This window comes from Erinaceus europaeus, chromosome X (assembly GCF_950295315.1).
Source record: "Erinaceus europaeus chromosome X, mEriEur2.1, whole genome shotgun sequence".
Lineage (NCBI taxonomy): Eukaryota > Metazoa > Chordata > Mammalia > Eulipotyphla > Erinaceidae > Erinaceus > Erinaceus europaeus.
This window is the reverse complement of record NC_080185.1, coordinates 74612755-74627115: the sequence shown is the minus strand read 5'-3', so window position 1 is coordinate 74627115 and position 14361 is coordinate 74612755. Positions and strand designations below refer to the sequence as shown.

The 14361-nt window shown below is 41.6% G+C and overlaps 1 protein-coding gene and 1 non-coding gene across 6 annotated transcripts in view; both read right to left on the bottom strand.

Moving 5' to 3' along the window:
• HDAC8 (histone deacetylase 8) overlaps window positions 1-14361 on the bottom strand; it is a 340920-nt gene that overhangs the window by 33702 nt on the left and 292857 nt on the right. The gene's annotated exons all lie outside the window — the stretch shown is intronic.
• LOC132536022 (U6 spliceosomal RNA) lies at window positions 2364-2471 on the bottom strand. The gene has a single exon (XR_009547721.1). It is a non-coding gene; the product is annotated as a U6 spliceosomal RNA (small nuclear RNA).

The window sequence follows — 14361 nt, the reverse complement described above, 5'->3', positions numbered from 1 at the left end:
TTTACATCCTGGAGGAGATGGACAGTGAGTACAAAAAAAAAAAAGCATAGGGAGTAGGGCGGTAGCACAACGGGTTAAGTGCATGTGGTGCAAAAGCACAAGGACCAGAGGAAGGATCCCGGTTTGAGCCCCCAGATCTCCACCTGCAGGGGAGTCACTTCACAGGCGGTGAAGCAGGTCTGCAGGTGTCTGTCTTTCTCTCCCCCTCTCTGTCTTCCCCTCCGCTCTCCATTTCTCTCTGTCCTATCCAACAATGAAGACATCAATAATAATAACTACAACAATAAAACAACAAGGACAACAAAAGGGAATAAATAAATAAATGTAAAAAAATTTTAAAAAAGAAAAGCATAAATCTAGAGAAAACTATAGCGACAGCAAAGGCAGAGGGATAAATCCAAGTTAAACTGCGTACTACTGCCTAGAGTGTGAAGTGCTCAACAAGTGAGGTGACTTGTCCAAGATCATATTACTAACGTTAACAGATGCAAACAACAACATAACTTCAGACTTAGAATCCTATGGTCTTTCTAGTGCACTGTGAAGCAATGAGCACAGAGATTAAAGAAAGAGATTTCTGAAGCCACATGGCATGCACCTTCTATCTTTGCTCTACTATTTACTATGCAACCTCAGACAATTGGCTCAACTGTTCTCTGTCTTGGTTTTCTTGCTGATAAAATAGAGATACTAACAGTATATACGTTACAGAATTGCATCAGTGAGTTAATTCACATATAGTGCTTGGGAGAGTGCCTGGCATATGCTTGATACTGCAAGAGTGGCCTCCTAGATGCAACATTTTAATTTCTTAGTTTGACAAAGAAGGAGAGAGAGAGACACACACACACACACACACACACACACACACAGAGATTAACAGACACACAGAGAGGAGACACTACAGTACTTTTCTGTTACCCATGGAGCCTACTTCTTTACCATCCATGGTGCTGGGGCTTGAACCCACTGCTTTGTACATAGTGATGTGTGTTCAGGTAGGTGAGTGACTGTCTGTTCTATTATTATTGTTATTGTTATTATTATGCTTTATGAGCTGTATAAATAAACAGGAGTTCTGCATATAATGAAGAAAACTAAAAACTGAACTTTGTTACAAATGCCCATTCATACTGAAAGCGAATTCTGAAGGGCCTACTTTGCATCTAAATGATCTGAAGCCAGAAAGAGGACAAAAAGAGAAGCATTCAGGAAAAAAGGGGGGAGGGGCAAAGACAATTGAAAGAGAGGAAGAGAGAATGAGAAATTGAAAATGGTGGGAATAAACGGCGGTGAAACAAGAAGTGATAGGAAGGGAAAAAGTTAAAAATGGCTGCGAATTGGGGGCGGGGCAGTAGCGCAGTGGGTTAAGCGCACGTGATGCAAAGCACAAGGAGCGGCATAAGGATCCAGGTTCGAGCCCCCCCCCACCCCGCCAGCCCCCCTCCCCGCTTTAGAAGCGGTGAAGCAGGTCTGCAGGTGTCTGTCTTTCTCTCCCCCTCTCTGTCTTCCCTTCATCTCCATTTCTCTCTATCCTATCCAACAACAACAATAGCAGTAATAATAACAACAGAATGGGAAAAAAGGTCTCTAGGAACAGTGGATTGGTAGTGCAAGCACTGAACCCCAGCAATAACCCTGGAGACATTAAAAAAAAAAAGGAAAAAAATTGGCTGCAGGTAGATTGGTGAGAGAAGGATGGAGGTGCAGAAGAGACAGGTCAGGGTGGCGACCACTGCACCAGGCCCTGCAGGACAAGGGTTTCCTTCAGGGTGTGGTTTTGGGGGGTTGGGAGAAGAGACCTGGTGAACACTAATACTGACCACCCCCTCGCACACACACACCAGTGCTGATTCTCACGTTTCTACTAGTAGAGAGAATTTCTTGGTAAATACATGCTATGTCTCTGCTAATCAAATAAATATTTTGTGTATGAGGTTACACATGAGACTTTTTTAAACATCAATTTTCCTATAAGCCAAGAATTCAGATGGAAGAAGAGAGAGTACAGGATATTGCTTTACCTGACTAGCTGCTGGACAAGCACTAGGATGACCTTGGAAATGAATTCTAATGGAGAGTAAGTAAATACTGCTTTGGACTGATCCTTATACTACTCTGAATAGCTGCCTCCTCTCTATTCCTTCACTGGTAATTTTTTCCCAATCAAAGAAACATTGATTTACAAGACTATAGGGGATTCAATTCCACACTTCTTTAAAATAATAATAATAAAAACACCCACCTGCAGGGGGTCACTTCACAAGCAATGAAGCAGATCTACAGGTATCTTTCTCTCCCTCTCTCCCTCCCCCTTCCCTTTCAATTTATCTCTGTCCTATCCAATAAAATGGGAAAAAAAGGCAAAAAAGGGATATTTCATGAATTGGCCTGCCATCCTTGTGCAGGAATCATGTCTAATCTTCTCTGTATTATTCCACTGTTGGCATATGTGCTCCTTAAGTGAACACTCACAGCTAACCTTCTGAAGACTTTGCTTTTCCTTTTCTTTTTAATTTCTTTATTGGGAGATTAATTATTTACAGTCAACAGTAAAATAAAATACAATAGTTTGTACATGTGTAACACTTTCCGTTTTCCACATAACAATTCAAATCCCACAAGATCTTGCTTTTCTTCACTACCTTGTTCTCTTCATTCCTCAGATACTTCACCCCACCACTGATTCACCACAATGCCACTGAACTATTTTCTATAAGACTGGTGAAGAGATTTCAGCTTGTTGACAACTCTGGTTGGCAGTGATTGCTAGGGATACTGTACTGTGAAGAATTCTGAGGCTGTGACTGGGTTCAGCAGGAAAATATGCCAAGAACAGTTTGTCATGTAATCCAGGGAAGTCTATGGTAGATAGGGAGGATGTAGTCATTTGAGCCCTGTACTTGTTATTCCTCTTTTATGAGACCATTTCTGGATTACTTAGGCTAATGTCTTCTCTTCAGTTATCACTCGTTCTGTTTGATTTCTTTCCAGCACATGCCATCAACTATCTCTTCATTTTTAGCACTATCTTCCTTCTCTTATCACTAATCTTGTTTCTTCTCAGTCTCTTTGCTGGATCTTCTTCCCTTACATGTCTCTTTTTATTTACCTGTTTTTGCCACCAGGATTATCGCTGGGGCTTGGTGCCTGCATGACTTTACTACTTCCAGCAGACATCTTCTTCCTTTCTTCCTCCCTTCCTTCCTTCCTTCCTTTTATATTACCCCCCTTTTTTTCCCAGTCAGAAGGTAAGGGATAGAGAGTGGGGGAGAGACACAGAGAGAAGGGGATACACTACAGTCCTCACATGTCTCTTCACTATAGGTGCCCCAGGTTGTATCCTCAACTCCTTTGTCTTTCTCTGCAAGAATTCACATTTTCTACTGCTATATCTTTGGGTCCAGTGTTTTGCTCCAGCATCTGACTTGCATGTAATAATTGCGTGTGGAATATTTCTTCTTAAAAAACTTGAATTAGGGGTCGAGTGGTGGTGTACCTGGTTAAGTGCAGATATTACAGTGTGTCAGGACTTGGGTTCAAGCTCTTGGTTCCCACTTGTAGGGGGAAAGGTTCACAACTGGTGAAGCAGATCTGCAGGTGTCTCTCTGTCTCTCTCCCTCCCTATCTCCCTCTTCTCTCTAAATTTCTCTCTGTCCTATCAAAAAAATAAAGACAAAAATAAAATAAATTATTCAAAGAAGAAAACTCCAATTAGCAGTACTTGATGTTTAATGGATTCCAAGTAGAGCTAATTCAGCATTTTATCTGAAGATAAAATTTTCTTAGCACCACAGGTGAGCTCCCCATCAGAGATTTGAACTTATGGCCCTGATTGGTCAATGCACTTTCATTCCATTTGTACTGACTTGTGTGCTTCCAAAGTAGTTGAAATGGGCCAGAGATATAGCTCAGTGGTATGCAGTCCTGGATTTGATACCAGGCAACATAAAAGTAAAATTCCTGAAGTGAAATGGGTTAGGATATTTCTAACATTGTGAGATATTTCCATTGTTTGATGATTTTTTTTTCTGTTCACTCTCTGTCAAATAAAGACTTATATAGGAGTGTGCAATAAGATGGAAAGAAGCATAGGGTAATCCCAAGACGGGCATTTTCTCTCTGGTGACAACAAGACAGCAAGCATTATTCTTTGGGTATTATTTGAAAACACTCACTGGTTATCTGCTGGGTAGGATGCAGGGTGGGAGTTGGTGGGGAGACAGTGATGAAGCAGATGCAATCTCTGCCCCTGAGGAGCTTACAGTCTGGTAGGAAAGGCCAATAGGTACAGGAATAACTATATGAGATGAATGTTAGAGGAGAGTCATTTATCTAGGGCTATGGGAACTTAAGTGAGAATTATTCATTCTGAGTGGGAGGACTGAATAACAGATACAGACTCATGGAGGAGATGGGAAGCAAATGAACTGGTATTGAATGATGAGGGGGATTTAAACAAAAAGGGAGAAAAGGCAAGAATGATTGAAGGTAGAGAATTAGGACAATGAAGATATAGTCTAAACAAGTCATCAAAAATAAATGTGTAAAAACAGCGTACTGGGTTGGAACCAGCACCAGTGCAGCTCTATAAGAAACTTTTTTTTTTTAAATCAAGGTATCATTGGTTTACAACATTGTCTGTTTTAGGAGTGTAGTTTCACATATCTTCAAATGTATGCTACCATACCACATCTACCTCCAATGTAGCAATAACCCTCCACTGAGTTTGTTGGAGCCCTCTCACCTTTTTATTACCCCAACCTCACTTTTGTAGTCAGAATCCAAGCACTTGCTTTGATCCTTTGCTTTGCTTTTTGATTGCCTACACATGAGTGAAATACCTGGTGTGTGTCTTTCTCCTTCTGGCTTATTTTGTGTAAGTAACTTTTTGGTCTTCTCTGAGTAACCCATCCTTTCTTCCTGATGGACAATGACAGATTGATGAGGGAAAAGCTGTGGGCAAAAGCAGAAAAGGATTTATCTCTGACATAACCAGCAAGAGATGTTACTTTGGGAAAAATGGAGCTGTACTTCTTAGAAACTATCACGCACCATTCATTTGGTGCCTTATTCACTTGATATCATTATCTTTTGGGAGCTCCTGAGTGCCAGATTCTGGATATCAAGAGATGAGTGAGGCTTAGCCCCTACTCTCAAAGAGTGGGTAAGAAGAAAGCTATACAAACAGGAATTTCTAAAGCTCTTTTGTGGTTGTTGTTTTACCACAGTGCTGCTCAGCTCTGGCTTATGGTGGAGCCAGGGATTGAACCCGGAACATCAGAGTCTCAGGTACTAAAGTCATTTTGCATATGCTTTACACTATATGTCCCCAGTCCTCTAATGTTCTTTGGTTAGTACCACAATAGACATGTGAGCAGAGAACTGCTAGAATCAAGAAGGAAGATAAGGGAAAGCTCTGCTATCTGAACCAGTCTCTGATTTTTCTGTCTTGTCCCCTTCATGGGTTTCTGTCAGAAATTTTGATCTGATCATGTCCCTCCTCTTGCCTAAAAAAAACAATGGTTGGTTCCCAACTGATGGCTGGACCTAGTCCAAACTCAAAAGTAGGACACATAAAGGCCTTCACAATCTTGTCCAACCTATGTGTCCAGTCTTATCTTATACCACGATGTAAGCTAGCTACACTGAATTATCATATCCTACGGCTTCTCTATCTGGGCAAATTTTGTGCTTCCCCCAAGTCCCTGCTAAATGTTGCTTTTCTGCTGTACCAGCCCCATCTCCCACAGATGGAACAAGTTCCTCCTCTGAGTTCCCACAGCCAGTTATCTACTTCACCGTTCTAATATTTATCACATTGTAGTCAAATTGTTTATGTGTCTCACTCCCCAGCTAGGCATCATTCTTCTCAAGGATAGGAATTGATAGGAAGTGGGCATTATTATTATAATTATATATTTTTAATACTTAGGACTTTGTACAGGCTCAGCACATAGTCAGAATTCTCTACTATCCATCTTTGCTGAGTGAATGAATGACTCTGACATGTGGCCACATGGGGTCAGGGTATTGTAAGGAGCTGGAATAATTTACTGTGAGAGACGTCTTAAGAACAACAACAACAACAAACAGTTCCTGGAACCCCACTTCCCCAAAGCCCTACCCCACTAAGGAAAGATAGAAACAGGCTGGGAGTATGGTTCAACCTATCAACGTCCATATCCAGTGGACAAAGGAATTATGGAAGCCGGACTTCCCACCTTCTGTACTCCATAGATTCTGAGTCCATGCTCCCAGAGGGATAAAGAATAGGGAGGGGATAGGATATGGAACACTGATGGTGGTAATTGTATAGAATTGTACCCCTCATATCCCATAGTCTTGTTGATTATTATTATGTCACTAATTAAAAAACATGGACAGTCCTCGTAGTGGAAAAACAGATGGCTCTAGTGACATCATAAAAAGGAAAGAAAAGAAGAGAAAAGAAAAGAAACGAAAAAGAAACTATTAGAGAAGGCCAAGACAAATGACTTTCTGAGTAGGCCCTTTTTTGTCTGTTTTGCTATTCGTTTTCAAAAACCCTGCCATTGAAATGATTCTAATTATTCATGGTCAGTGACCTATCCAGGAAGCATTTAATTTACAAGCAATTAAAGTACACTAAAATAGATTTATGCAGGTTGAATCTGTGCCTGCTGGTAACATGGGAGTCAGTGACCTAGCTCCTAGAGGGGTAGTTGCTTTCCGAGCTGGCTCCTTATGACTTTATCTACTGTACTATTTTAGCGCTAACATGGAGGCTATCCAAAAGTCCTTCTTGAGTGTGCTGTGAACTGTGTGAGGAGCCTGTACATTGTGTGCTTAACCGCAGTCAGCTGTCCTAGAAATGCATGAGCACAGACTCTGCCCACACCACCCTGAGATGCGGGCAAGCCTGGCTCAGCAGCAGGCTTCTTGGGGGGGGGGGGTATTAGGAAAACTCCCAGCATAGGGATGTGAGACTTGATTTCCAATAATGTTGGAACCATTTGGAATCACTGAACCCAGTCTCACACATTGGTGAATTGAATGTGGGGTGGAGGCAAATCCCTATTCTGCCCACTTTTAAAAAGCTTGTTGGTAAGAATCAAGGGAAAGCAGAATGCAGTTTGTGAAAAGCTCTAGAGACTAGACAGATGGAAGGGTTTTTGTTTGTATGACATTTTGTGGTTACTTTTTTAAATGTTTATTTATTTTCTCTTTTGTTGCCTTTTTAAAAGAATTGTTGTTACTGATGCTGTCGCTGTTAGATAGGACAGAGAGAAATGGAGAGAGGAGGGAAAGACAGACAGGGGGAGAGAAAGACACCTGCAGACCTGCTTCACCGTCTGTGAAGTTACTCCCCTGCATGTGGAGAGCAGGGGCTCCGAACAGGGACCCTTAAGCGGTTGTGCTAACTAGTTACTTGGCCACTAGGTTTCTTGAGTATTCTAGATATGCTTAACATTCATCAGAAGAATAGTAAAGGTACACTTATCCTTTAATTAAAATAAAAATAGTAATTATATACATACATTTTATTTTATTTTATTTTATTTTATTTCTACCAGGGTTATTGCTGGGGCTTGATGCCTGCATTACAAATCCACTGCTCCTGGTGGCCATTTTCTTTTCCTTTTTTTTTCTTTCTAATTTCTTTTTATTTGACAGGACAGAGAGAAATTGAGAGGGGTTTACCTGCAGACCTGCTTTACTGCTCATGAAGCAGACCCCCTGCAGGTGGGGAGTTGGGGTGGGGTGGGGTGGAGGGCAGGCTCAGACCTGGGTCCTTGCACATGGTGACATGTGTGCTCAACTGGGTGCACCATCACACAGCTCCTTTATTTATTTCTTAAACCAGAGCACTGTTCAGCTCTGGCGTATAGTGGTGTAAGGGATTGAATCTGGGGCCTGTAGCCTCAGATGTTAGAATCTTTTGCATAGCCATTCTGCTTTCTCCTTCACCTCTCTAGGAGTATATTTAAGAGTTCACATAAGAAAAAATAAAAAAAACGGGGGTGGGTGGGTGGATGGGTGGTGGGTGGTGTGGCCAGTTGAACACATACATTACCATGTGCCAGAACCTGGATTCAAGCTACCAGTCCCCACCTGCAGGGGGTTAGCTTTATAAGTGACAAAGCAGGTCTGCAAGTGTCTCTCTTTCTCTCTCCCTCTTTATCTCTTGACCCCTCTTAATTTTTCTCTGTCCTACAAAATAAATTGGGAGTGGTCCAGGAGGTAGCACAGTAGATAAAGCACTGGACTCTCAAGCATGAGGTCCCGAGCTCAATCTCTGGCAGCACATGCACCAGAGTAATTTTTTTCTCTCTCTCTTCTTTCTCCCCCCTCTCTCTCCTCTTACCTTTCTCATAAATAAATAAAATCTTTTTAAAAATTTAAAAAATGGTCACTGGGAATGCTGGATTCATCATGCAGGCAACGAGTCCCAGTGATAACAATAAAAGAAAGAAAAAAAAAGAGAGAGAACAGAAAGGAAGGGGATGAGAAGAGGAAAGAAAAAAATAAAATAAAGGAAAAGAAAAGGAAAGGAAAAAGAAGTAGGCAATCTGTCTGTAAGGCTGAAAATTATGGTGGTTATTGTTGAGCAGGGGACACAGAACTGTGGCAGTGGGTGTAGTACATAGTGGTATAATCTTGTATACCATTATTAAATAACTAATAGAGCTATCAAAACAGTTCGCTCGGATAGTGTGCTGCTTTGCCATGTGCATGACCCAGGCTTGAACTCAACCCTCACTGTATTGAAGGAAGCTTCAGTGCTGTGGTTCCTTTCCCTCTCTTTGTGTCTCTATCTTTAAAAATCACCAACAAAAAATAAAAGGGGGAGAAAAAAAAGAGTTCACATAGGGACAATTCATTTAGTTTCCACATTCAAACCAACAATGTTTTAATGTCCCTTTAATGAAGAAAGCACTCAGCAGCTAAACAAACAAGCCATTTGGTTGAGGACATAGGACATCTAAGGTCTAGCACATGCCCCCACTCCCAGGTATCCCTGTAGATTTTGCACTATTCCTCTCCACAACAGACTCTGCTTCTTTGGGTTTGACGTTATGGGAAAATGCCTCCTTTTGCTACTTTGAGAAAGCTAGAAGAACTTCTTGTTTCTAAGTCATTCAGTGGGCCAGTGAGCTTGATAAAAAAAAAAAAACACAGAGTGAACAACTTGAAATGATACATTTTAACATCCACTGCTGAGCTAAGTGCAAAGGAACTGCAACATGGCCAGAACGCTGCCACAAAACCAGGAAGGAGAGGCAAAGTTTAAGGAAAATTGGTAAACTGGTATAATGGTTTACTTTGAAACCAGACTTTACATTATCTTTTTCTTTATTCCAATTATTTTGTCTTCTGTTTTTTCTCTTTATTTTCTTACATTGTATTTGATAGGACAGAGAGAAACTGAGAGGGAATGGGGAAATAAAGAGAGAGAAATGGCTGCAGCCCTGCTTTATCACTCGTGAAGCTTCCCCCCTACAGATGGGGGCCAAGGGTTTGAACCCAGTCCTTGCACATGGTAACAAGTGCACTCAACTGGTTGTGTCACCCACCACCTGGTATTGACTTTACGTTATTAAGACCTGAAATGTATTTACTTTTCCTCTGTACAAGGACCCTGGGTTCCTTCACACACTGCCATGCTTCTTTGCCTTTCATGCTTACCATTCTTTTGGCAGAGGAAGTCTGACCCTCCCTTATCATTTTTCAATAACCCAGCTTGAATGTAACCATAACCTCTTCCATGTTTTTGCTGGCTCCCCAAAGGCAGAGTTCCTTGCTTCCTCTTATGTGCCTCACTCAGGCCTTTTACAACCTTCTGGTTTTCTGTTTGTTTGTATGCTTGTTTGTTTACATGCCATTTCCCCCCAGGCCTTGAGGGAAGCTCAAGTACGTTGGCTGTACTTAGCACAGTGTGGGCACAAAGATGGAGCTCACTCAGAGCAGACTGAATGAAGGAGCTTTTGACCTTACACGGGCTGAACTCACTTACAGGGATGTGCTCAGGATACAAACAGAAGACTCATTAGGCAGTGGCTTGACATGGCACATGTGCTTCTTCCACACTGGTTTACTGCCTCAATGCTGGCAAGCAGCACAAAGCCCAATGGCAGAGGCTGCCTGACAGAGGATTTATATGGCAGGGGCTGGTCCCCACTATGGGCTGAATTCCCACATCGTGCAAACATGAATTGAAAGAGCACTGCTTCTTGCCCCTTGCCCCAAGCTCTCATGTGCTCACTTCTCAGGAAGTTGCCCAGCAGCAAAGTATGTCACTTGGTACATCTGGGAGTTGAAAATGCATCTTCTACCAGAGAGGAATGCCTGAAGGATGGAGTCTGATCAGCCTTTGCTCCCTTAGAAACTCTGACTCAGCAGCCACAGCATCTAGTTCTCCTGCTTCCACTAATAATGAACCAGTGATTCTGGACACACTGGCTTAATTCACACTCCCCACCCTCCAAATGGGGAGAATAAAGAGCAGGGTGCATAGACTGAGTCAACAAGAAGCTTGACTGAGATCCCAGTAGGGAGGGAAAGGCAGCACTTGCTGCTGGCAGAGCACACGGGGGGGCTTTGTTATTCTGGTTGCTTCTGTTTGTAAGTGTGAACGAGTCTGCACCCTCCCTGCAGCTTGTGGAGAGAAAGAGAGGAAGGGCAAATGGGTGGCCACCTCTTGCCTGGGCTGCAGCAGAATCAGGCCACATGGACATTGATGAGGTGAGGTGAGATGGGATGCTATGGGGCCAGGTGGGGGAGATAGAACTGAGCAGGATGGGATGCTCATTTGTGGACTTGCCAACAGGTAGTCTGCTCCTTGCTATGGACCAGAAGCAACAGGTTATGAAGCTATGACTGTTGGAACAGCTCAGGATGGAAATCAAAATCTAGCAATTAAAAAAGATAATATTGTGCCCTTTAGGACAAAATGAGTGGCACTGGAGTTGACTATCTTAGTGAAGTAAGTAGTGAGTAATAACTACTAGGTGGTTTAACTCTTTTTTTTTTTTTTTTGCCTCCAGGGTTATCGCTGGTGCTTGGTGCCTGCACTACAGATCCACTGCTCCTGGAGGCTATTTTTCCCATTTTGTTGCCCTTGTTGTTTATTGTTGTTGTTGTTGTTATTATTGTTGCTGTTGGATAGGACAGAGAGAAATTGAGAGAGGAGGGGGAAAACAGAGAGGACAAAAGACAGACATCTACAGACCTGCTTCACTGCTTGCAAAGTGACCACCCTGCAGGTGAGGAGCTGAGGGCTCGAACCAGGATCTTAATGCCAGTCCTTGCACTTTGTGCCATGTGTGCTTAACCTGCTGTGCTACCACCCGGCCCCCTATGGTTTAACTCTTATGTGGACTCTAGAGAACCGAAGCACATGAACTTGAAAAAAAGATAGTCAACTCATCTCTTAAGACCTTGGGAGAATGATGGTGGTTATCATTGGATGGCGGGGGGTGGGGAACACACAGAACTTTGTTGGTGTGGAACTATACTTCTATTGATATTATCTTATAATATTACAAATCACTATTAAATTAATAAAAATTAAAAAATCAAGATTAAGTTAATCTGACATCTTTCTCCCTCTTTCCCTTCTTTTATTCTTTTTCCTTCCTTCCTTCTTCCTTCCTTCCTTCCTTCCTTCCTTCCTTCCTTTCTTCCTTTCTCTCTGCTGTTGCCACTCTGGGCAAACTTTTTCAAATAGAGAGAAAGAAAGAGTGCATCAAAGCTTCCCCTATTGTGACAGGGGCCAAGTTTGCATGCAATGGCAAAGCAGAACCCTCCCAAGTGAGCTACCTTGCTGGCTCAGATCTGACACATTCTGAATAATACACATAACGATTACTGCACTGTATTGTTATTAAGTATAAAGCCAAACAGCTCCCTGGGTCGACTGCAATTGCAATTCCTTTTACACAGCTGATGCAAATATTACTGAGGCCTGTAAGGAAGATGGGGTTTGGTGGTAGCTATACATGAGGCAGAGAAGAAAGCTGGCCACAGTGCAGTTCTCTGGTGCTCCTGTCCCCCACCCCTTGCAACCCTATTCTGAAGTAACAGTTCCTCCATCTTCTTCTGGTGAAGAGAAGAGACTCTACGAAGAGAGACTTGAATGACATGACTTCATCCTTTCTTCCGCAGAGAGAAGCCACCCTGAATCTCTTTACTTAGGGAATATGAGATGTCCAGAAAGATTTCAGGCTCATTTTTCCTCACATTGGCATGGGCCCTGAAATTCTACCAAGTGACCTAAAACTTAAAACATAGGCACCTACTGTGTGGACCAAATCTGGAACCTGATGTGAACAAACCTGTGCAAAAAAGATATTTTCAGAACAATTGATTAACTCCAAACAGAGACTGGTATTAGATGATACTATGGAATTTTTCCAAGTGATATAAAAACACAAGTTCAAGCCTTATACACACCCCTGTGTTTATTGCAACATCATTTACAATATGCAGCTGAATACTCATTCATGGATAGATGGGTAAATAGATGTGATATATTACTTAGTTGTGAAAAAAAATGAAAGCTTGCCATTTGTAACAGCATGGATAGAATTTGACAGGATTGTGCCTAGTGAAATTAGTCAGAGTGGCAAAAACTGCATGAATTTACTCACATGTGAAAGATAAACGAAGCAAACAACCAAACCAAGCAAAACTCTTAAGATTATGACAACAGCGGTGTATTGCATCAAAGCAAAGGATTGTGAGGAAAGAGGTAAAGGTAAGGGATAGAGGGGCTTTGGTGTCCTGGTATATGGGGGGGGAAAGGCCTTAGGTTGAGGGAGAGATTGTCTCGCAGATGAGAGGTCGTACCTATATGTCAACAACTGTACCATAAAGAATTATCCCCCCACCCCAAGTAAAGTGGAAAAAAATTGTCTGATAACAAAATGTAGTTTAACACAGGGTAAGGGGAACTAGGGATTTGTAAAATGAGTGAAGGAGTTTGATGGTGGTGGATGGAAACTAGACTTTCAGTGGTTGTGACAATGTAATATATGCAGATGTTAAAGTATAAAACTTTGTGTCAGAAACTTACGAAACATTATTAACTAATGTTACTTTAAAAAAGGTGCTACAGAAGTAGATCTTAAAAGAAAGAAAGAAAGAATTTGTAACTATGTATGGTGATGAATATTAATTAGGCCTATTGTAGTGATCATTTTGCAATATATACAAATATTAGATTTTTATGTTGTATATCAGAAGCTAATGCACAATTCTTTCTTATCCTACAGTGGAGTTACATCTCACTATATTAAAGATATCATAACTTGAAATGCATGGAATACCTAAGCTGGCTCCAACCTAAGCTGGTTTTGGGTTAATGAGTATTGTTTTTGCATATCTGTAAAATAAAAAGTAAATAAATCAAGTAGCTCATGGTAGAAGTGCAAAAAATAATCCATTTAGATAGTGTGCTTGCTCTGTCAAGTGAGCAACCCAAGTTCTAGCCTTGCCTCCACCATGTTAGACAAAGCTTTGGTACTATGGTGTCCTTTCCTTTTTTGTTGTTGCTCCATCTGAAAAAAAAAGTCAGCCTAAAGTCATCTGTGAGGTGGAACAGTGAGTGGGTAAAGGCATTGGACTGTCAAGAATGGAGTCTTGAGTTCAATTCTTGGCAGCACATGTGCCAGAGTGATGCTCTGGTTTTCTTTCTCACTCTCTCTTCCTCTCTCTCTCTCTCTCTCATAATTACTAAACAAATTCTGAAAAAAAAAAGTCAGCCCAGAGCACTAAAGCTCTGTTGATGACAACATAGCATAACAAAACAAAACTACAAACTGTAAGTTGGAGACCATCTGTAAAACTACATGTTAATTTCAATGCAATTAAAAATCTTTATTTTTGAAAAAAAAATACTCCAGGGAAAAAGGCAGTAATAGAAGAAATAAGAGCGGCAGGATGCTGGACAATGGAAATAATGCAGTGGTTGTACACAGTTCTGACATGTGACAGGTCTCCAGTTTGATACCCCTAGAGCCACCAACAGCCATTGCTGAGAGGGGCTCTGGTAAAAAAAAATTACAGTATGCTGATAATTATTCTCGAGGGTTTATTATGTTTTTCTCTCTGCTGTGTGTCTATTTGAAGGTTTCTATGATTAAAAAAAATTTTTAATTACATATCCAAAGCTGACCTGTCAGTGATTCATGCATTAGGGATAATTAATTTGACCATGCTACCAACACCTAGCAGATGTAGGTAACTGCCAGGAGTGGGATTTTGAATGGGCAGAGACAAGAGGGAAGACAAGTGTATATTGGAACATGAGTCACTATGTGGGAGTACAGAGTCTTGGATGGGGTGGATAAGTGTGTGTGTGTGGGAACAGGGCATTTA